This window comes from Pimephales promelas, chromosome 14 (assembly GCF_988280905.1).
Source record: "Pimephales promelas chromosome 14, fPimPro1.hap1.1, whole genome shotgun sequence".
Taxonomy (NCBI): Eukaryota; Metazoa; Chordata; class Actinopteri; order Cypriniformes; family Leuciscidae; genus Pimephales; species Pimephales promelas.
In genome coordinates, this window is record NC_142782.1 from 26941494 (window position 1) to 26963780 (window position 22287).

General features: G+C 37.0%; 1 protein-coding gene across 6 annotated transcripts in view; it reads right to left on the reverse strand.

The window, feature by feature from the left end:
- The window catches only part of pde4d (phosphodiesterase 4D, cAMP-specific), a 113388-nt gene that overhangs the window by 45613 nt on the left and 45488 nt on the right, over positions 1-22287 (reverse strand). The window lies entirely within an intron of this gene.

Consider the following 22287-nt stretch of genomic DNA (forward strand, 5'->3'; position numbering starts at 1 on the left):
CTATGCGTGTAATGCGTGAATAGGTGGGCGGGGCTAAACCGGCCGTGTTGAAGTAGGCGTTGATGATCTTCAGAGGGGGTGGTGTTTTATCCTCTTTGACGTCATAGTTCCCCACTTTGAAAAACGAGTCGTTTTCTGAGCCTGGTGTCAATAAAAGCTTTTACTGGACTAACAAGGACGTTTTCAGTTCTGAAACTTACAGGATATTCTTATAATATGATGACCTCTCAGATGTCAAAAGCTCAAGGAAAATTTGATTTCTCAGTTCATCACCCCTTTAATACCCCTTTTCAAGATTTTTTTGATTAATAGAAACTAAAAAAAAAACTGCATTTATTTGAAATAAAAAAAATTTGTAACAAAAATCAATTCAATGAGACTTTGCTGAACCAAAGTATTAATGTATTTTATTTTTTATTAACAGTAATGTATTTATTATGATGTATGTACAACCTGTTTTGCATGCCACATGGTTTGATATTTTATTTTCTAATCCAATAAAACATTCATGTTGTTTTAAATGCCTCAATACGTTTGGGGGGCCACTGTAGACCATCTTCCGTAAAGCAAGATGAGCTATTTTAAATAAATAAGTGAGAATCCCTGGTACTGATGCATGCACTTTAAAAAACACTTGAACGTAAAAAGCAATCTGTTAACATCAGCAAAAACAAAGCGAAAACAAGCATAGTAGAGATTTTTTAAAAGTCTCCTGGGAGAATATTAGCATAAAGAACACATCCAACGATAGTTTCTTTCTTTGCGAAAGAAGGTTTCAATTACCTTTGCCAGGTGTAACTGTTTGAGTTTTTGGTAAATCACAACATAGGACCAATAAGGACCAAAACCTGCACTCTTGTTTAAACATAATGGTTCTCAACTGATTTAACATTGGACATCAACATCAAGTGGCCATGGTTTAATGAACAAAAGCAAACAAAAAGTGCTTAAACTCTTTAAAAAAGGTTTAATATTATCATGAAGTGCACAGAGCCACAATAAGCATTTTCTGAACAGCAACAATAAAATGAATGTCACTCTTTCTAAACTGAAAATTTGACAATTTTGCACAAACAATAGCCAAAGTGTGATTTGAAATCCTAAAATGTAACAAACACTCTTCCAACTAATGCATTAGGCTCCTGAACATACATTCAAACTGCACAGCATATTACATAATATATAATTTACCTCAAAGCGCAGTCAGATCTTCATAAGCTTATTTATTGTTTTATCTAATTATGCATGATAATATGGTTAGTTGAATTGTTTTTCCCCCCTGTGGTCCACGACCCAAACATAATAGACCTACACCCATTATCGAGTCACAACCCACCACTGCTTTACCTCAGTGCTCGATGCCATAATATATCTGTCAAGTGCTGATTTATAAAACTGCTTAAAATCCTCTCCCTGTTCTTCCCTTGAAATGCATTTACAGCAGAGGTACGCCAGGAGTCACATTTTATACTCTTCATTGCATAACATCCGTTAGGATAAAAGCTTTTAGTGTTAAATATCCACCGAGCATAAATTTATAGATGCACCACTGAACTGCGACCTGGTTATAGTGTATTATGCAATGGCTTCTTTCCTTTTTTACACATGATCTGTGACCATTATCAATCTCCACCATTTCCACTTCATTCACTTGTTAATTTCGACGCACTTACTGACAATGTGAGCTAAATGAAATGCATTCTGGAATTTGCATTGGGTGTGATCACCGAAGAGCGAGAGGGGGAGACGTTATGACTCCTGAATGAGGGTTCGACTGGAGCTGCTTAAACTAGTCGTTCTCCCAGCTCCCAAAATAGACTTTCTGCATTGCGCCGGCGGTCCTTATCTCGCTGTCTGATGTTTATGTTATCTCTCTATGGGGGGATCTTTCCCTTTCTTTCAACGCTGCTTTACACATTTCATTTTCACAAACAGGGCCACAAGGAGTCACATAGCAGCATCTGAAGTTTTAAAGGGACCAAAGAATACACACACGAAAACGGTGTGTAACACCCAAGGGAGGGGCAAATTGGACATGCTATAATAAATGATCTGTTGGGTATTTGAGCTGAAACTTCACAAAAACATTCTGGGGACTCCAGAGACTTATATTTCATCTTGTAAAAAGGGGCCTAATAGGTCCCCTTTAAAACAAAAGCACTTCATAAACTAAAGCAGGACAGCACAGAGGCCCTAAAAACAACATCACCGCAGGGTGATCTATTTGACTCAGCACAGGTTTTAAAGGTTCATAGGAGTCTATAAACTACTTTCTGGTTTCAGTAAAGTTCCTAAGAGAAATTCAAATGCCAGTGCACACCATGTGCTTTTCAATAACACATCTAAATCACCCACATATTCCTCAATGACTTATTCATTATTGCCGAAATAATCAAGCTGCCAAATATACAGTGCAAAATCTAGTTTGATTACATTGAACAAATGGCTCCTAGTCCTATCCTGATAGCTTTAGTGAATCTAACAACATGCAGTGCAACCAGTAGTCTGATTTTTGAGCAAATGACTCTTGCAAACTTGCTTTTTAGTGAATCGAAAACAGCACAAACAATCGTAGTCCACTTGTCGAACATATGACTCCAATGAGTCGGTTCGTTTTAGTGAATCAACCACATGCAGCTTATAATTAAGCATGGTCATTCACAAGACAAAGTGTAGTTAAACATCCACATTATGGATTTTGTCAAAACTTTTTTTTGCTTATTTAGTATTTTTTATAATATATGGCCAATTATTATGTTACATTTATTCTGATTCTCAACAGACCCATTAAAAGTCTGCATTCACAGATGCGTAAGTAAAATAATTTTTTAATTGATTTAGTATTGAAATTATCTCATTATTTGAATTTAATTTATCCAAATATTTACTCCTTAAAAGTACTAAGAGTCATTGACTGAACCATAGAGGGACAGGAATCATGAGGAACTGGAACCAGAACCATTAAATTCTTCATGATTCCCGTCCCTAAACGAGACTCATTTACATTACAAAGGAGGTGTACTTGCACTGAATGACAATTACTTCATTAAAATACTGAAGACACTATAAAATCCGTCTTGCATTTCTGAACATTTTCAAATTGATGTTCATGAACAGAAACATAAAATGCTTTCTGGTATAGGATTACAGGTGTTCATCTTGACTCATTTATAAAAAATAACCACATTAACATATGCACAGGAAACCCAGGTATGAGTCAACCTATAATGACAGGTACTGTATGAGCTGTAAAACAAGGCATAATGTCATGTTGTTAAAGAAATTCATGTAAATGAGCTCTTAAGTAAATCACATGAAACATAACCTGTCTTCAAAAGTTATAACCCAATTTATGTGCCTAAAAGAGGCAGCAGCCGAATATCTTTGTTATATTGCAGGCGCTAATGAATTACTCACGTCCAGAGACTAATTTGCATAATTCAATATTCACCCAAAGGCATTGTTCTGGCTTTTTTATGATTCCTGAATTCTATTACTGTTGTGGAAACAAAACCCCACTGTGAAAAGAAGAAGGTAGGTGATGGTGAAATAAATTCAAAGGACCAGTAGAAAGAAAAGGGAAGATAATATCGCGGTTATCAATGTCATGAGAGCCTCGTCTGGCATCTGTCCTCAGGACTGTGTAATTACTGTCACAATGTAATTAACCTTCACCCCTTCTCGATGGATACTTTGGGGCTCACAGCATATTGGCGCCGACAATGTAAGCAAGTGTACAGCCATGTCTGATAACGGTCTGGGAGAAGATTTGGTGAAGCACAGGTGGCATTTAAATGCCAAAGGTCAAAATGCTACATGAGTAAAGAAATAAAGCATCATCCTAATATCAAAGAAAAGAATTGGAAGGGAGACAAGGGAGAAAAAGAGGCTTTGTTTGCACAAACATCTCTTCAATATATGTAACTAAAACTATTACTATATTGTTATATATTGAAATTTTAAAATGTAAATAAATAAATGTAGATTTTTAAAAGGTGGAAGGAAGGTACATACACAAAGTCTGCTTTATGGGGGGAGAAAGAAAAATATCCAGTAATGGCTTTAGGAAATGATTGTTCTCAGCACTGTGGAGGTGAAATAATTCAAATGCTCTTACTGCGGAAATGTTTAGCCAGCACAATTTTTTGTGTCCTACAGTGACATGACAGAACAATTACCACCATGAAGCGCTGCTTTGCATTTTTCAAATCATCCCTATACACAACCAAACCTGGGACACCATGTCACTAGACATGCTGATATACAGTAATACGATATATCATTATAATGAACATGCAAGGTATTGTTATCGTGGGCACTTTAAAATTGTGTGATTTATTTATTACACTTTATTTTAGAGTTAATTTTAAGAATACTTTTCCATTAACCGGTTAAAATGTACAAAACTGTTTGCATGATGCATCAAAGAGGCATGTGCACTCTGAAGTAAACAACACTAACACGCATGAGAAGCATGGCAGAATATGTGAAGGAGGCGCACTGAATGAAAATACATTTCCGCTCTCTGACAGCAGATAGCGCTTATGGAATAGCAGAAATGTAGCCGTTACACAGGTAACCCCGTAAACAAGGCAGCTGTGCTACTGTCTGTTTCTGAACAGTTCTAAAATGTTTTAAACAGTCATTCAGATTTTTGTATTCGCAATGGTATTTATCACAGCACTTAACACTTAAGCTGTGTCCGAAATCGAATACTTCCCTACTATATAGTATGCGAAAAACAGTACGTGAGCAGAGTAGTATGTCCAAAATCACAGAATTTGAAAAACAGTAGGCGAAAAGTACCCGGATGACCTACTACTTCCGGCGAGATTCTGAAGTGCACATGCGATGGACACTTTACTATCCCATGATGCCACGATAGAGGTGTTGTTGTCGTTATATTTGAAAATGGCGGAAACCGGAGACGCGGCTGTAACGGTAGCTATGGGCTGTAGAGATAAACACAGACACACATGCGTATCTCTATTGATTCATTCATGAAGTTCGTTTATTTATCGATGGTAATATCACAAGCAAATAAATGGCTTTTTCCTTGCCAAAAATCAACATCTGTCATTGTTCATAGGGGTTGTGTGTGTATTTTATGAGGTAAAATTTCTTAGGTTAATAAATGTTATTTAAGAAATCCCGCAAAAGGCGTGATCTGCGAGCAGCTGACCCACATCTCCTCTTGATTGGCGGCTCGGACGAAGTGAAAACGCAGGTGGAAACAGAAAGCAGAACTAAAAACAGCACGAAGTTGGTGCAGTCACTGGAATGAGCTCTTTAAATTTTCGCACTGTTATGACAGCATATGTCACGCGACAACGACATGGCGCATGTAGTACGTCCAGACTCATTCATACTACCCGTATTCATACTATTTAGAACTACTTTTTTAACGGTCGCGAAGTACGTTCTTATTTAAATATAGTACCTACTCACAAAGTACGCGCTTCCGGACGCAGCCTTAGGCCCCGTCCACACTACTGCGTTAAAAACGTAAAATTAAAACGAATCCGATCTCCATCCACACCAGCGTTATATTTGCGTATTAGAATTGATCTCCGTCCACATTAAAACGACTGGAAACGCGGATCACGTGACCATTCACCAACCCTGGGCATGCGCGTGCCGGTGTAAATGGAGGGTGACGAATCAGGGAAGGACACGTCATGATCGATGACACCCAATCATAGAGCCGAGCGTCAGCCTCTGCGTCATCGTTTCTAAACTCCTCCGTTTTGTTCCGTCTTCACTAATACACCCTCCGGAGATTCAAAACGCAAAACGAAGCTGCAGCATTTCTAAACTTCTCCGTTTTAGGTCTTCGTTTTTTCCATTTTAGTCTGGACGGGAGGTGCAGACGTAGCAAAAGGTCTCCGTTTTTAAACGAAAACGCAGTACTGTGGACGGGGCCTTAGACTAATAGGCTGTTTATTTTCAAACTTAGATTTTATTCTTGACTACAACATGCCCTAGATATTGATTGATAACATTCTGAATATTTATTATTGTTGTTCGGTAACACATTGCAATAAAGCTACATTTAGTTAACATTAGTTAATTTAATTAATAGTTAACATTAACAATAAAATACTTCTAATGCATTAATTAATCTTAGTTTCAACATTTAATGCATTAGCGAATGGCCCAGGAACAAGTCTAACTTGGCAAAATCGGGATGTGCCCATTGTATCCCCCTCCTTATGGATGGCTTTGCTTGGAAACAGATGCGGAACCCACATGTTCGCTGCTGGAAACCAGCCCTCTGGTGCTACATGAAGAGTCGACAAGTTTTTCATCAGACTGTCACTTTATCTCACCTCAGTCCATCAGTCCCATTTATTCCAATTCATTAGATATAATCACACTGAACAACCCTTTATTGAGTGTCCCGCCTACGGCAGGAAAAACAGGAAGAATTGTGGGTATCTTGTGGAAAGCCTGAAAACAGAAGTGATATAAATAGCAGATGGAGCAGAATTATGTAATAGAAGAAAGACAAAGAGATGGGGTGTGCATTCAGGAGGAAAGGGGTTCAAACCCACTGGTGCTCATTGTTATTCGTGCTGATGTGGCTCTTGCTGTCTGTCACCTCATCAACTTATGGAATGTAGAAGAGTTAGCAGAAAAGTTAGTATTTTAATTATGTTTTCCATTTATTTATTTTTTTTACATTATTAAAGGTCATACAATGCTATTGCTTCAACTCGTAATAAATGAGATGTGATGTGGTAACTGAGAGGACATCATCTAAACACAGGGGAATTGAGTCGTGATGTAGGGCTCTGTGAATGTAAAATCTGCACTGACAGTACAAATGAAAAGCGTACCATAAACTGCCAGCTCATACTGGAGCGTTAGCTGTGAGGAAGACCCCGGTAGTCGAGAAGAGCGATGAATAATTCAGCGCTTGCCTCACATAGATCCTCGTGGCCGGTGTGAATAAGCGGTTTTGTAACTTAGGCTGGGTGGGATGTGAAAAGAGATTTATTACCGATCCCTTCTGTGCACACAGGTGCTTTAATTGACTCGAAAGTATAAAACTTTATCTCTTTAAAACTTCCCTTTCTTTAAAACCTTATTTAAAAAAAAAAAAACCCTAATTAAAAAATGTCCCTAATACTTAAGTATAAACCATAATCTATCTATAAATTACAGGAACATCTGTCTGTGTGTGTGTGTGTGTCTTAATCGCATCTCTCTCGAACTGTTAGCCTGATGGATTTCAAAGAAGAAAGCCTCAAGTTTTCAAAAAGCATTAGACATATGATCCACTATTCTGCTTCATAAGTAGGCTACCATGTTGACAATATGACATGATGTGGTTTAATGTACCTAAACAATGATTACCAAATTTCTCTCTCATATTGCTCCTCATAACCACTGAAAACGGTCAAAAAAATCTAACCCAAAGTCCAATTATTATAAGCGTTATCTGACATTAAGCGTTTCTGCTTCATTAACGGTTTAATGTACCTAAACAACAATCTGTGATCACCACATTTCTGGTTCGATTTTTTGACAGTTTTAAATGGTTATGATGAGCAATATGAGAGAGAAATTTGATGATTGTTGTTTAGGTGGCCAGGAGAAGAAGTGAAGTGAACAGGCACGTCAGCTGAGCTGCACCTGCATCGGTGACATGATGACTGACATCACCCAATCATGTGCGATTGCCACACGGAGGATTCCAATTAAAGTAACAAGTTACATTTGGCGTGCCAACCACCCCTCCCCAACCTAGAACGTATCCCAATGTTATAGTTGTTGCAGTGTTATGAACACAGAAGCGTGTAGCCAGCGCAGCTTGAGTTAATAAAAAAAAAAGAGGTGGGTACAAAATGACTCATGATGAAATCTGAAATCAAAAATCGAAATCGACACCTATGCCTACATCCTATTCAATGCGTTTATAGTCTCTTTTACGGCCATCATTTGTAGTAGCCAATTCATCTATCTGTCTATCTATGTAACAGCATAGCTAATGTAGGTTATGCAGGCTTAAATGAGGTTAACTCTCCTCTTACTGATCAATGATCGTGATGGCAAATCCCCATATTTCCACAGTGAAGATCTATTTTAATTTTCATCATTGAAACAGCCAAGTTAGCTGTTTATGTGTTCTCCTTTGTTGTTTAATCAGTCGTTAACAGGATAGTAGTAGTAAACAAGTCAAACATAGCCTGATCTCAATGCTAAAACTGGCTATTATGCCTACAGCCTGTTCTATGAAAAAGTTTGGAGTTAAAAAAGTTTAGTACACATTGAATGCTGTATCTCCTGAAACATTATTCATTTGTGGATGTTAACTGAAACTGTTATAATGTTACACCATACTACTTCATTAATTGTAAACTACTGTCTACAGGGATGGTCAACTCCGGTCCTCGAGGGCCACTGTCCTGCAGAGTTTAGCTCCAACCCTAATTACACACACCTGAACAAGCTAATCAATGTTTTCAGGATTACTAAAAACTCATTTTTGTCAGAGTTGGAGCTAAAATTTGCAGGACAGTGGCCCTCAAGGACCGGAGTTACCCATCCATGGTCTACACTGTACTATATGTCATATACTTTTTATACTGCACTACCTATACTGTCCACATTGCACTTTTCTGCATTTTTGCACTTCTGGTTAGACACTAATTGCCTTTCATTGTCTCTATAATTGTAATCTGCACAATGACAACAAAGTTGCCACTAATGTAAATCTAATCTAATCTAATCTCTTGCTACCTGTACACAAATACATGTCACCTAATAATCACCATTATATATTGTTATGCAACAATGTAGTTCAATTTTCCATATTTATTGTATGTCATGATGTCAGTATCAGTATTTGCTTTCTACCATGCACAAATAAAAATGTCACTGAACTTTTGCTGTGTAATTGTAACAATGAGTACTAAAACACACCAAACCAACAATTACTAAAAACACAAACAAAAACTTGATTTTGCACAGGCAAAATGTTAATATGAAAACAAATATATTGATCAATTGATATGAAATATATTTATTTTTATAAATACATATTTATTAATAAATACATTTTAAGATAATATATATAAAATAAAAAAGATGGGGTCTTTCTGACCCCATACTCTTCAAAAGTATGGGGTCAGAAAGATTTTTTTGATAAATAGCACATTTAATTCCTCAAAGGTGACAGTCAGCAATTTGCTAATATTCTATTCTATCTCTTAACACTCTTATCAGTCAGCGATTCAGTGGACTCTAAAGCACAGCTATTAAACCAAGAAGGTACGCAGGGCCCATTTCTGCTCCAAATGATTGGAAATAGCATCCGTCAGGGAATTTCACCAAGTGTACAGTGACTTACAGCATAAAGGGTACAATTAGCACAGTCCTTATGGGCTGCAAAGGTGATAAGTGGCTTTCTTTCTCTCCCTCACCCTGTTACTATTAGCAGACAGACAGCCCTAATCACCAACTACTCTACAGATGACTGCTCATTCTCTCATCTGCTCTCAAAAATTAGACTGAGAACCAAATGGTGAAGTGTGGAATTTCTCTGCCAGTAGTGCCACCAAATGGAATTATAAAAATAATAACTTATCAAACAGATAGTCCCGCCCCAAACGCACGCCATTGGTTGTGCCAATGATGCTGTGTCAAGCTTCTCAAAACAACAACAACAATAGTTTGATATATAACACCAAAGTGACACAGTATTTAAACCTGGAAAACACACTTTCTGGGGGTTCATTTGCACTTTATTAGGATATTCCAAGTTCAGAACAATTTAAGCCCTGCAGCACTTGTGGCATAATGTTAATTTTAGTAGATTTCAATTGGATTCTAGTGCTATCAAATCATCTAACATAAACGTTTGTGAAACGTTTCAAACCGAAGAACCGCGATACAGAACCTACGATTTGATACTCTTATGGTGTACCCAACACGCCCCGCCCCCTCAGCCGTTGTGTGCACATCCCAGCTAATTGGACTTGGGATGTGTACACAACGTATTCAGTTCTGTAGCCTAACCATTAACACCAAACAGCAAGCTCCGTGTTTTGTTACTTTCAATAATAAGCAAGGTGTAATCTTCAAATTTTGACTATTTGATCATGAAATTCAAACAATAAATGGCGTTTTGGCGCTCTTTGATGTGGCGTGACAGATTACTGTACTAGCTCCTCATTTCAAGCAGCAGTGCGAGTAAACATGATCATCTCTTGAATAACTATCGAATCGCGATTCGTTCGATTCATTGCTTTTTGAATCGATTACTGGGAGAACAATCAATTCATGATAGAAAAATTTGTGTTTAAGCTATAAATCGTTAAATTACACATCACCTTTACAAAAAAAATCAAACAGTGAGAGAAGAGCCAGTCCATTACTGTAAGAGGAGCAGAATAAAAGTTCAGGAATGGATAGAATGATGCAATGGAGTGTGAAAAGAAAACGGAGGTGGGAAAGGTCCACCGCATACCCAATATAGCTGCAAGGCCATTAAAACAGTCTACATGCAGTCCTATGACAGTCCAGTGGACACCAGGTGCATTAACGACAGCACACAAACAGCACACTCCTGATTAAATAATGCAACTGGCTCTAACCGTGCACTCGTTGCATAGAAGTGAACGCTGAAGAGGCAGATGAGAGACTCGACTCTTCGCTGAGAAGGCAGCATTGTCAAAGGGGAACATTCAGCGGCTGTTGACTATCGATCTGTTGATCTTTCGTGCACTGAACCCTCGCATCTCAGTACTCAGCATGCAGATCTACACTGAATCACTGCCTTTACGATGATATTTTTACCACAGCATGATTAACTAAGGAATGACATCTTCCAACTAAACATTTAAAAGCTGCAAAGCCAAACACCTCACACTCACAGGGTACTTATATAAAAGCCTGCATAACATTTTAAACATGTTCCATGACTATGAAGCATCTGCCAATTTCTGTTTGCTATTGCAATTGCAAAGCCCACCCGATATTAAAAAGACTAAACCACTGATGCACTCTGAGGTGAATTAGCTAAACGCTTTTGTTATTAATAACGCTACTTTATGGCAACAATTCAATTCATTAAGACCACTATTTGCTGAAGAGCCCTTTCCCATCTCTTTTATAGGAACTTTTTCATCTTAACTGTTCCATTAACTCATTAACCATTTAGAAAGATCAATAGTTATCCAAATGTCATACTGTACATAATTATGTAGTGATGCCTTTAATTTCACCATCATAATATTGATTTGACATTGAAAAAAATTACTTGATTAGAACTTAATTGCTCGATTAATGAATCTGATCAATTCAGGTCGGATGACGCAACTGATGTCATGAGGACAATCATACACACAAGACTAATGACCAAACACCTGAACACAATGAAACAATGAACCAATCAAAACAGGACACATAAGGAACCAATAAGAATATAGGACACATGACTAAATCCACCAATCAGATCATTCATGACAAGAAAAACCAAAAACAACCGTGACAAATATCAATGCATCCCTATGTCTGTGTAGTGTGTACATTTACTATTATTTTCCCAACTTAGCTCTTTGAATTGCACTGTGAAAATGAATTCATCATATTTTGAACTTGTTTGCACCATTAGCTTATCTGCATAATTCCTTTAGGGAATTGGGTGCTAATCTATATTTATTTTCAGATAATAATAATTCTCTCATAAGCTCAATAAATTAAAAAAAAAACATGTTTGACAGATATGAGGCTTTGGATGATATCAATATAAGTAATTAAGGTAACACATGGTGTCATAAATATTGTAACCTTGCAGGACTGAAGATTCATACATAATACATTCATCTCTACCGTGGGGTCTAAAAATAAGGCTCTTTCCTGGCAGTAATAATTCATTGTGGATTCCGTCTCTTTATGTTAACAGACAGCTCCTTTCCAGAGTGACGGCCCCTTGCTTGAAAGGACAATACTATTGGGGCACTATTCAAATGAGTGACATTTCCAGGAAGAAACAAATGCTGGATGCACCAAGAAATGTCTGGTGAGATCTCTTTGCACCTCTTTTAAACGTCTTTCATCACAGTAGTTCCGGCACTTTTTCATGCAACAGCTGTGAGGACAGCTTTGTGCTATCAAACTGGGAAGATGGCATGGGGTATCTTCACGCGGCCGACTGTTGAGAGTGCCATAAGACTGCTCAATTATTTGTTCACTCCTCAGTGGCTTACATTGCTGGCTAAGCTACAGTTTTTCATTTTCCTGTTTGGATTTTGGGGCCCAGAATTTTCTTTTGGTTTTCTGCCTCCTAAAGTGCAAGAAAGACCATAAAAATCATCCATATAAAATTAAGGAAAATATAAAAATCTCAAACTGGAAAACTGCTGGGGCTTTTTTGAGGATGAATCAAACTATATGATTGGTTTTACATGTTTAGTGTGGGTTTCCCCACAACTGATGTGTTTCTGACACCAGACTGACTAAACCACCAAAGGGATGCCTTACCATTCAAAAGTTTAGAAACTTCTGTATAAGAAGCATTTAAAAAAAGCATTATATATATGTATAGTATATTTAAGGGGTGTAACAATGCACATATTCGTCTCAAACTGTTCGCTTTCGGTTCGGTTTTCGGTAAGCATTTTCAAACTAAATGGTTTGTTGGACCATTATTCCTGCCGGCCAAAATTTCGTTATCTCAAATGTAGGCATGTTGCGCGTGGCAAGCGCACTCGGGATGCTGACGTGAACACAACATTGCCCAACATCAAAAGGCAAATGAACGAAGCTGAGCTACGCATTTATTCATTTAGCTGACGCTTTTATCGAAAGCGACTTACAATTGCTATATATGTCAGAGGTCGCACGCCTCTGGAGCAACTAAGTGTCTTGCTCAGGGACACATTGGTGTCTCACAGTGGATTCGAACCCCGGGTCTCTCACACCAAAGGCATGTGTCTTGTCCACTGCGCCATCACCACCCCTGGTTATTATGTGGTTGACGGACCGATGCAGCGCGAGCCAATCTTAATCAAGCAGCACTGTTACATCCAGTAAAGAAAGCATTTGAATTCGCTATTGATCAGCAACATTCACCATGGATTTACTGTATTAACACTAACTGTAACCATGGAAGTTTGGCAGGAATAGTAGGCTATAATGCTTTCAATTAAGTAAGATTTATATAGGGTCACCAATTATTATAGTGTCACCAATTACTTCGGAATTCCGCTTGATTTTCATCCACATGCCATTGAAACTCCGAACTGGAGAATCCTCTGACGCGAACATTGAACGGACCTGGTGAATGAACTAAATGCTGTAAACACCGTCCCTGGCTTGTGGACTGGCATCCTCGGCTGCAGATACGGCTGAGGTAATGTGTTCCAGGTTTTCCTGTGTGTCTCTTCCCCTTTCTTCATATCTGTACCGTGATACTGAGTTTTAGCTTGTGTATTCGAAATAAAGTGTAAACCCCTTTAAATTAAACCGACTGGATGTTGCGTGTTTTTGACCACCGTAGGACTGTTTATGAGATTTATTACAATATATGTGCATCCGAGTAAAACAGCTGCCCAACATACATGTAGGCTCAGACTGACTTAAGCTGTTTTTTCTCCCAGCAATGTCAATGAAAAATCGGAATCTATATTGTATTAATCTTTCGTCAGAAAAGCAATCAGTCAATGTAGTCAAACAAGCAATGTAGATTAATTTTTCCTCTCTCTATACATCTGACTCCCTCTCTGCACAGACCTTCTTACGACTGATAAATGCCATTCATAAGCACTAACAGCACTCTTGGGGCTGCAGTCTGGCCCTCTGTTACACTAAACACAGTAATTCAATGTCTTCTAAATGTCTGACAAGGCCAATTACAAATCTCAGGAATCCAAACCATGTCTGCAACCAACAGCACACAAACAAACAAATTCACCTCTCATCGGCTGCGTCTCGGCCAAAAAGCTGCGCTTAAACACACCGACTGTCAACTAGCACATGCATTCTGCGCCTGCGTCTAAGTAAATTTCTGTCTTTATCAGCAGGTATCAAAAGTCTATTTTAGTCATTCAAAAAGGGAAACCGAAACTAGGACTGCAGATATACAGTACATGTAGTCTAGTTTGCAGTAACTCAGACTGACCACTAGGCTTTCAAGTAAACTCATAATACATGGCGGTTTGGAATAGGCTGAAAATATATTTTATGATTAAACATTTTCCCATGAATTGAATTAAGCAATATGTCAGACAGCACAGCACTTATAATACTGGATTACATCAACTTCTGACGGCAAACAGAAGAAAAAAATACTATTTATTAATACATTGTAATTAATATTAAATTTAAAAGCAATTATGTCAAGTAAATGTCTTTAATACATAGCCCACTAACAAAAATTAAGTAGGAAAAGGAAATTATTTTTCTTTCCTCTCTCACTTCCATCTGGTCTCTCTGTTTTGTGTCTTCTGTTAATTCCTGGGCTCATCAAGATCAGTTTAGAGTTCAAAGCAAACGAAGACATCATTTAAACCATCCCTTACTCAATAGAGACTCATTTTCCTCTAAAAACTTAGAGGAAAAGCTAATTTACTGTACTGAACACAACCACAGTGCATACAGGCAAAGATATTAATACTAATCCAGCATGCTTAAATGAGATCTTGCCGTTTCTGCGGGTGGCCACGAAAAAGATACTTCACCGCAGCTAAAAATAGCCAGATGGCGCATTTTGTTCGTTATTCTGAGCATCATTACTTTGTTTTGATTCGATCTACAATTAAATCAAGCACTCTGGGATTATGAGCACTGTTGCTGCTCACCATGGAAACCAGTTAATTCAATATGTGAAGGTTGCTTAAGTCAGTGCAACACTTCTGCAAAGCACATAGCAACACCAGACTGATGGCGGGGTGATGCGGGCCTGTTATCTGTAACCACTAACCAGTAATCTGTGGAGAGGGGGAAAAGGAAAACGAATCAAGGTGATATCCATTCTCTAATGTGATGGCAGGCCAACTGCAAACAGATCTAAATGAATTTCTATAAATAGACTTCCTGACAAAAGAGGGGTCTTGGACCTCTCCTATAATGATATGCTGGTGCTAGGAGAGGGGCAACAATTATTTCTGAGCAAATGTTGACTCTGCCACGCTCTGGTGCATAATATATTTATATTTTTCAAAATGCCTGGCATAGTTTTGGAATGTAATATAAAAGGCAGTTTGAGACTAGACTATTAAATTAATTACCTTATACATTACAATTCTATTTTTCAAGTTAGCATTTCATTAAATGTCAAACAACTCAGGTCCAAAGCAAACTCAGCGCAAGTACTGGAATGCAAACAACTCTAGCTGGTGAGCACTGAATTCTCAACACTACCACAAGGGGCGCCAGACCTTCTGCTGTAACAGGATTTTGCACATTTTTTAAGTCACCTTGAAATCAAAATGAGCAATTCTTTATGGAATATTGCACGTTTTTTAAATAAATGATTTATCTGTGTGTGCACATCATTTTTTTTTAATTCAAAATAATCAAAATAACTTCCTCTTCCTCTTGCAGCAAGACCTCTTCTCTGATGAGGTGTTTACTGGCGCGAGGGCGGGACAACCTGTCACTCACATGACATCACAACAATTGCAAACCACAACCATCCAATAAAGTCCCAATGGAAAAAAATGATTCCTGCCCTACATTTCTTTCCGGTTCAAAAAGCCATATTACTATGATATACAGAAGAAATAGCTATCGCAACTTCTGTTTCATGCCAACTTTAGCCTAACAAAATTAACTGAAAAATCCTGCATTTTGATAGCGGCTCCCTGATGCCCGCAAATTAGTTCAAATATCCCGGAATCTAGACCGAACATAATGTGCTCCAAACCGTGTAGCGCATGCACAGCAGAGAGGGACAGAGCGAGAGACATTGCATGTGTGCGCATGTAAGACAGAGAGCATCCTGATTGGCCTGTTTCATAATTTAAAAGTGTTAAACAAAAAGACAAAACATGTTTATCTGTCTTGTCTTTTTTGCTGATTTGAAAAATGATCCGATCCGTGACTCAGATCTGAGAAACAATCCGAGCCGTGAGTTTTTTGATCCGCTGCACCCCTAATTTACAGCATTAATCTTCATCCATTTCCAAATTAAGCACTGAATAAGAAAACCACAAGTGTAGAGCACATGTACCTCAAGGCAATGGGGCCATTGCTCAGTTCTGACATAAATCTAATGCGGCGAGCAGGCAGGCAGTCGTAAAGAAGCTGTGATTTGTCAGCGCAAAGGTTATTCTGTCACCCCTCCCTCCCCAAAAAAACACGTAAGGGGACAGACAGGTTGACGTTAATGTTGTCTCTATTCTTCCTGGATGAGAGTGTCAGTCCGGCAGGAGCAGAAATAAATAACCCACAGCACTAATGCAGACAGGGGGCAAATTCTGTGTGTGCAGAGGAGTAATGCAGCACCTCACATTTATCAGCTATTCTGAGACAAAAACCCTGAAAAAGACTGAGTTTGGCAGAGGCCATGAGCTCTACACGGACAATATCAGGTGAATTTCAGCCTTCCACTGTTGGTTAAGTGGGAGTACAAAAGAGCACTGGGAATAGAAATTACATTATATGGCATCTGACAACCTGCTGGGGTTCTCTGAAAACGTGAAAATGCAGCTGTCAATTCGATTCTTATCCTGATTTACAAGCTTGTGATTCAATTACTATTTTGATTTGATTTCAATTAATTACAATTCGTTTGGCAAATGAGTCGTTCGTGAGTCGGACTGCACTGGTCACGCTTTGTTACTGATTCACTAAAAAAATCTGTTCATAAGAGTCATTTGATCGGGTAATCTGAAAGCCTTTTTGGTCAACTTGTATCTGATAACATGTAATTCGGACTGTAAACACTAAAAAAATTATACTATATACTACTAAATGGCTAAGTATAACCCTCACAGGCACAAAGTTTGTGAATTTATGTACTTTGTGAAGAAACATCTGATCTTCACAAGTACAGCCAAATATGTAAACATATGATTGATTACATATGTGAAAACCATAGACTGTAAAAAATAAATTAATTGTTTTTTTTTTTTTTTAACATGCGAAGAAACGCAAATACGCAAGTACATTTCTGGTTATTCAATACAGTCAAAATAATGGGATCTCAGCACATGTGTTGTAAAACTGTCCCTAACGCAGTATCATTTTTGAAACGCATTTTCATTTTTGGGTGAACTATCCCCTTTTAAGGGGTGGTTGATGATTGTGTAATGTTGCTGTTCGAGCTTTAACAACACCTGCAAAGTTACAATGCTCAAGGTTCAATGCAAAGGGAGATATTTTCTTTTAAAGATAATGCTTTTTAAGGTCTAAAACAAACGGCTGGTAGGGACTACACAACCTTCCTTCCAGGTAAGCGACATCACTAACCCTAAAATGTCTTTTTCTGACTCCGGTTTTAACATAAAAGGCTAAAAGTTTCAAAAAATTTCAGTGCATGTCTGTGTGAGGAGGTAAACAAAGCTCTGCCCTCTGTGCCGGGTGCAGCAGCTCATTTGCATTTAAAGGGACACACACAAAAACGATGCGTTTTAGCTCACCTTCAAATAGTGACCATTTTAACATCCTATATAAAACTATATGTGGGGAATTTTGAGCAAAAACTTCACATACACACTCTGGGGGCATCAGAGACTTATTTTACATCTTGTGAAAAGGGCATTATACCACCCCTTTAAAGATGTGCATAATACGTATAATAGCCTGTATTTAATACATACACAGATTTTTACAATATAGACTATTTTCTCCAACTGACATAGCATACGGACAAGAATCATTTGTAATCTTGTAAATCCTCTGGTTGTAAATAAAGGAATAAAAGGATCAATCTCTAAACATTTCCAGGAATGAGCCTTTGAGTGTTTTCAGAAGAAATCGAACGGTTGAAGTGAAAGATATATTGCATTCAAAATGTCATCCACCACATAGCGAGCACTCAGAGAGCAGAGAGGGTGCCGTCTAATATATGACACAGCACGTACTGAGGCGGCAGGCACAGGTCTCATCTGCAGCCCTGCTAGAGGATTTTTCCCCTTCAATCGTTACCTGGTGCTCCTCACAATAAACTTCATTGAGCCTTGACTTTAATTTTATGGGATTCTCAAAGCACAGCTGATCCCATCACTGATTCTTCTTATGTGCAGCAGGGTGGAGGCTGTCATTTTATTGATAAAATACAGATATTTATTTGTTTTAGTCATACAATGTAGTCATTCTTTAAACGTTTCACCATGGGTTAAATGGCATAGTCTAATCAACAAAAAAATACAATTTTAGTTTAGAATATTGTGAAAGAAAATAATAAAAACATGCTTCAGGCTCCGTAGTATTTTTTTAAACATTTTTCATAAATATTTCATTTAAACATGTTTTAAAGATTAAAATTCATTAATTAAATAACACTGTCCTTGGTTTGAAAAACTGTTGATATCCGGCTAATATTTTTCCTCAACATATTTTCACCAACAGTTTGTTTTAATTTTAAAACATTATCATTAAAAGTTACACTACAATCAGAATTTAATTGACCTTTTCATCAGTATTTTCAATCGATTAACATGAATAAGCCATGATTTTAAAAAAAAAATGCACGTAAAGATGAATGTATTACTATTGGGCTAAAAATTAAGATGTCTCTGTTCTGTATTCAACACATGTTCAACGCAACCATATTCCAAAGGTCACGAAATTAATAACTACAATCAAAGACTTCAAGTCCTCTCAAGAATGTGGCTGAGTAGGTTATTCTAAGTACTTCTAAGTATTACATCTGAAAAAAATGGAAAATGGCCAGTAATGAGATGTAGAAAGTGATCTGAGAGCAAAGATGAAGGTATATTTTTATATTTATATAGTGCAGGGAAAGACTAAAATGTAATGTCTCTGCAAAAGATGACTAACAGGTTTCAAGTGCAGCGAGAAGCATGAAGATTGGGCGATTAATCAATACCACAGGCAAAGGATTTCTCAGAGATTATACATCCCACATGCTCAGGCATGTCAGCATGGAGCACCAAAGAGCCACTGAGAAAATTAAAGTGGATGAAAAGGAAAACCTTCTTAATGTATGGGTTTGAAATGTGATAGAATCCACATGTTTCAAAAAATATTGATGTTTAACTTAAAAAAGTAAGTAACCTGGTTGCCTTAAAATTTTAAGTTCATTGAACTGGAAAAAGTGAGTTAATACAATGAAGGAGAATGATTTAAATTAATCATCAGAAACTCAAAATTATATGTTATCTGAACTAAATAAATTATTTAAGTTGATTTGACAAAAGAAAAAAATGTTGTGATTACTACACTGTAAAAAATATTGTTGGTTTAACTTAAAAAAACGTAAGTAACCTGGGTTGCCTTAAAATTTTAAGTTGATTGAACTGGAAAAAGTGAGTTAATACAATGAAGGAGATTAATTTAATCATCAGAAACTCAAAATAATAAGTTATCTCAACTAAATAAATTATTATAAAGTGGATTTGACAAAAGAAAATATGTTGTGATAACAAATCTTGAAAATATTTTTTTACAGTGCTGAAGCATTTAAATATTGAATCTGACAAAGAACACATTGGTGATGTTAGTTTAAAAAGCTTTGTTTATATGTTTAGTTGCTTAGGCTTACATCTACAGTTGTACAGTTTGTACTACAAAAACCTGGAAGGGACTTAGAATTTTCAAAGCAAAGCTCCATACAATCGTTTTTAGAATAGTGGTTTTGATGTATGAGTAAAATAGAATCTGTAAAGTAAATTTCAAATATAAATACTTTTTTTTTTTTTTAAATACACAAAAGGCCTAATGGGTCCCTGCTTCCTTTAGTGCTGTTTACTGAGCTTGTGATACTTTTCTTTCTTTTTTTTATGTGTTATTAATGTACATTTGCAGGTGGCTTATTGAGAAGTATAACAGGTAGTATATTTGACTAATGTATGGACCTGTAAAATAAAAAAATAAATAAAAATCTCCAAAAAGCAAATCTCTGTTATTTATTTGAAAACATTGTCATTGGTTTTCACCTTTCACAGAACTCTTAAAGTCATATTTGAAGGACACTAAATGTCACACTAAATTTTGACACGGCCGTGACTCCCAGAGATATACTTTTTAGGATAGCAAGCTGGATATGAGAGGTCTGTGTGGGCAAGTGTGTGTTTTATTTTTATTTTATTTTTTGTATTCCTTGCGAATCTTGAATACATGGACTAGTATGAAAATAGCACCAACACTCCTGCCCACTTTCAGCTAAGAGAACAAGAAACAGTATATGTTCTTGACTAGGTTTGTCACTAAAGATGCACCGATACTACATTTCTCCACTGATACGATAGCCGATTATTCCAAATTTCATCTACCGATAGTTTTATTTTCATAAGGAACCTCAAACCATTGCCGTAAACTATATCGGGAAGACATTATCATGACTTAAGTGCTCTGTAACAAAGTCTGGTTAACAAGCAAATGCTGCAACAACTCCCAGGCCCAGGATACCATGACACGACTCTGGAATGATGACCAGAAAGTTCAGAATCACTTATGCATCATTTCCATTTCAAACGAAATTTTACCTTCATTTCAGCAGCCCTGTTCAGCTCTGGTCACGTTACTGGGATAAATAAGGAGAATCTCTAGCAGTGAGAGGAACAAAGGTTAGGTTGCTTTCAATCAAAGCCTTGCTTTTCATTTCTGAAATGAAAAGAACAAAGGACCGAAACAGTGGAGGGACACTGCAGCTCATTAGACCACGGCTTAATCAGTTCTCTAAAAAGCTTTGAAAGCGCAGGGTTGCCAATGCCCTTCCTTTTTCCTGCCCACATTCATTCATTATTTTCTCTTTTCAGGCAGATCTCAGAACCCCAATCTTGCGCCAAGCCCAAACACTTGGGCTTGGTAACCACACTGAAAATCGAAATACAGTTTAAGGATCCTTAAAGAAAGATCCACAGAGAAGTGGATGGCGACCTCAAAGAATTAATAGCGCAATAGCGTTGTTATAGTGTGGCCATGGAAACAGATTCGCTCTCAGACTGTAGTTCATCCGCCTCTGTTTGTTTCAGAATGGCTTTAATTCTATTTGGGATTACATGATTGTTCTGTGATTTAATTCAATTGATTAATAATTTAAAAGGAGATGTAATTTAGTGTTTCCCCAGCTCAAATTTCCAACTCATTATTGAGCAAATTACACATGCAAGAGATAGGGAAAATTAAGGAAAAATTTGCATAATTACTGCTAATAAACATGTTGCACACTGCAGATGTGTGAAATGATCAGCACATACTATCTCGTCTGCAAATCAAATAAACATGTCAAAAGCAATTTCCATCAGATGTGCATTAATAAATACAAGTCCCTTTTTTCCATCCTTTGGAAATTGTATCTATATCTACAGTATATATATATATATATATATATATATATATATATATATATATATATATGTATATACACACACACGTTTTATTTTTTTATTCAGATTTTTTTACATTAAAATTTAAATTGCAGGATGGTAATTTAAATATAAAAGGCATTCTCAATCAAGTCTGAATAACAGACCACCCTTCTCAAGACACATATCTAATAGTACAACTACACTCAAACAAATCTGGTGTAGAAATTGTTAGTAAATTTCAAACAATTTGAACATCAAGCAAATGCACTGAATTAAACATGGCATTTTGAAGTAGAAAAAGCAAAATAGTAGTTTCTTGTAAAACATACTCTCAATTGCCTTAAAGTTTTTACTTAGAACTTAAAAAAGTCATTATTTACAGTATATTTAACATAGCATGTTGCTGAAAAACAGAGTGAAACACTTTGGAAACACAGAATTGCTGCAGTTGTGCGTCTGCGTGTCTACAAGAAACAACGTTTAAAAAATAACAGATCGACAGATATTCAACAAATAGCGAAAAATCATATATTATTAGCTAAAAGTATGTTATTGGACATAATCTATTCTTGCCATATTTATACATATTACTTATCCAAAAAATAAGTCATATGAATTATTCATAATAGCAGATACATCACTCACAGCAGGCAATTTGAAATCCGTCACTAATTGTTCAGAATTTTTTTTCTGAAGCCTGTGGATTTGTTACACAGCTGGTGCTTTGCATCTGTGCTTTACAAGATGCTTCTTTTCATGTACAAATATCCATTTAAAGTGTTTACAGCGTGTGCGTGTGTGTGTGTGTGCGTGCATGCGTGTAATATTATCTGGAAAAAAT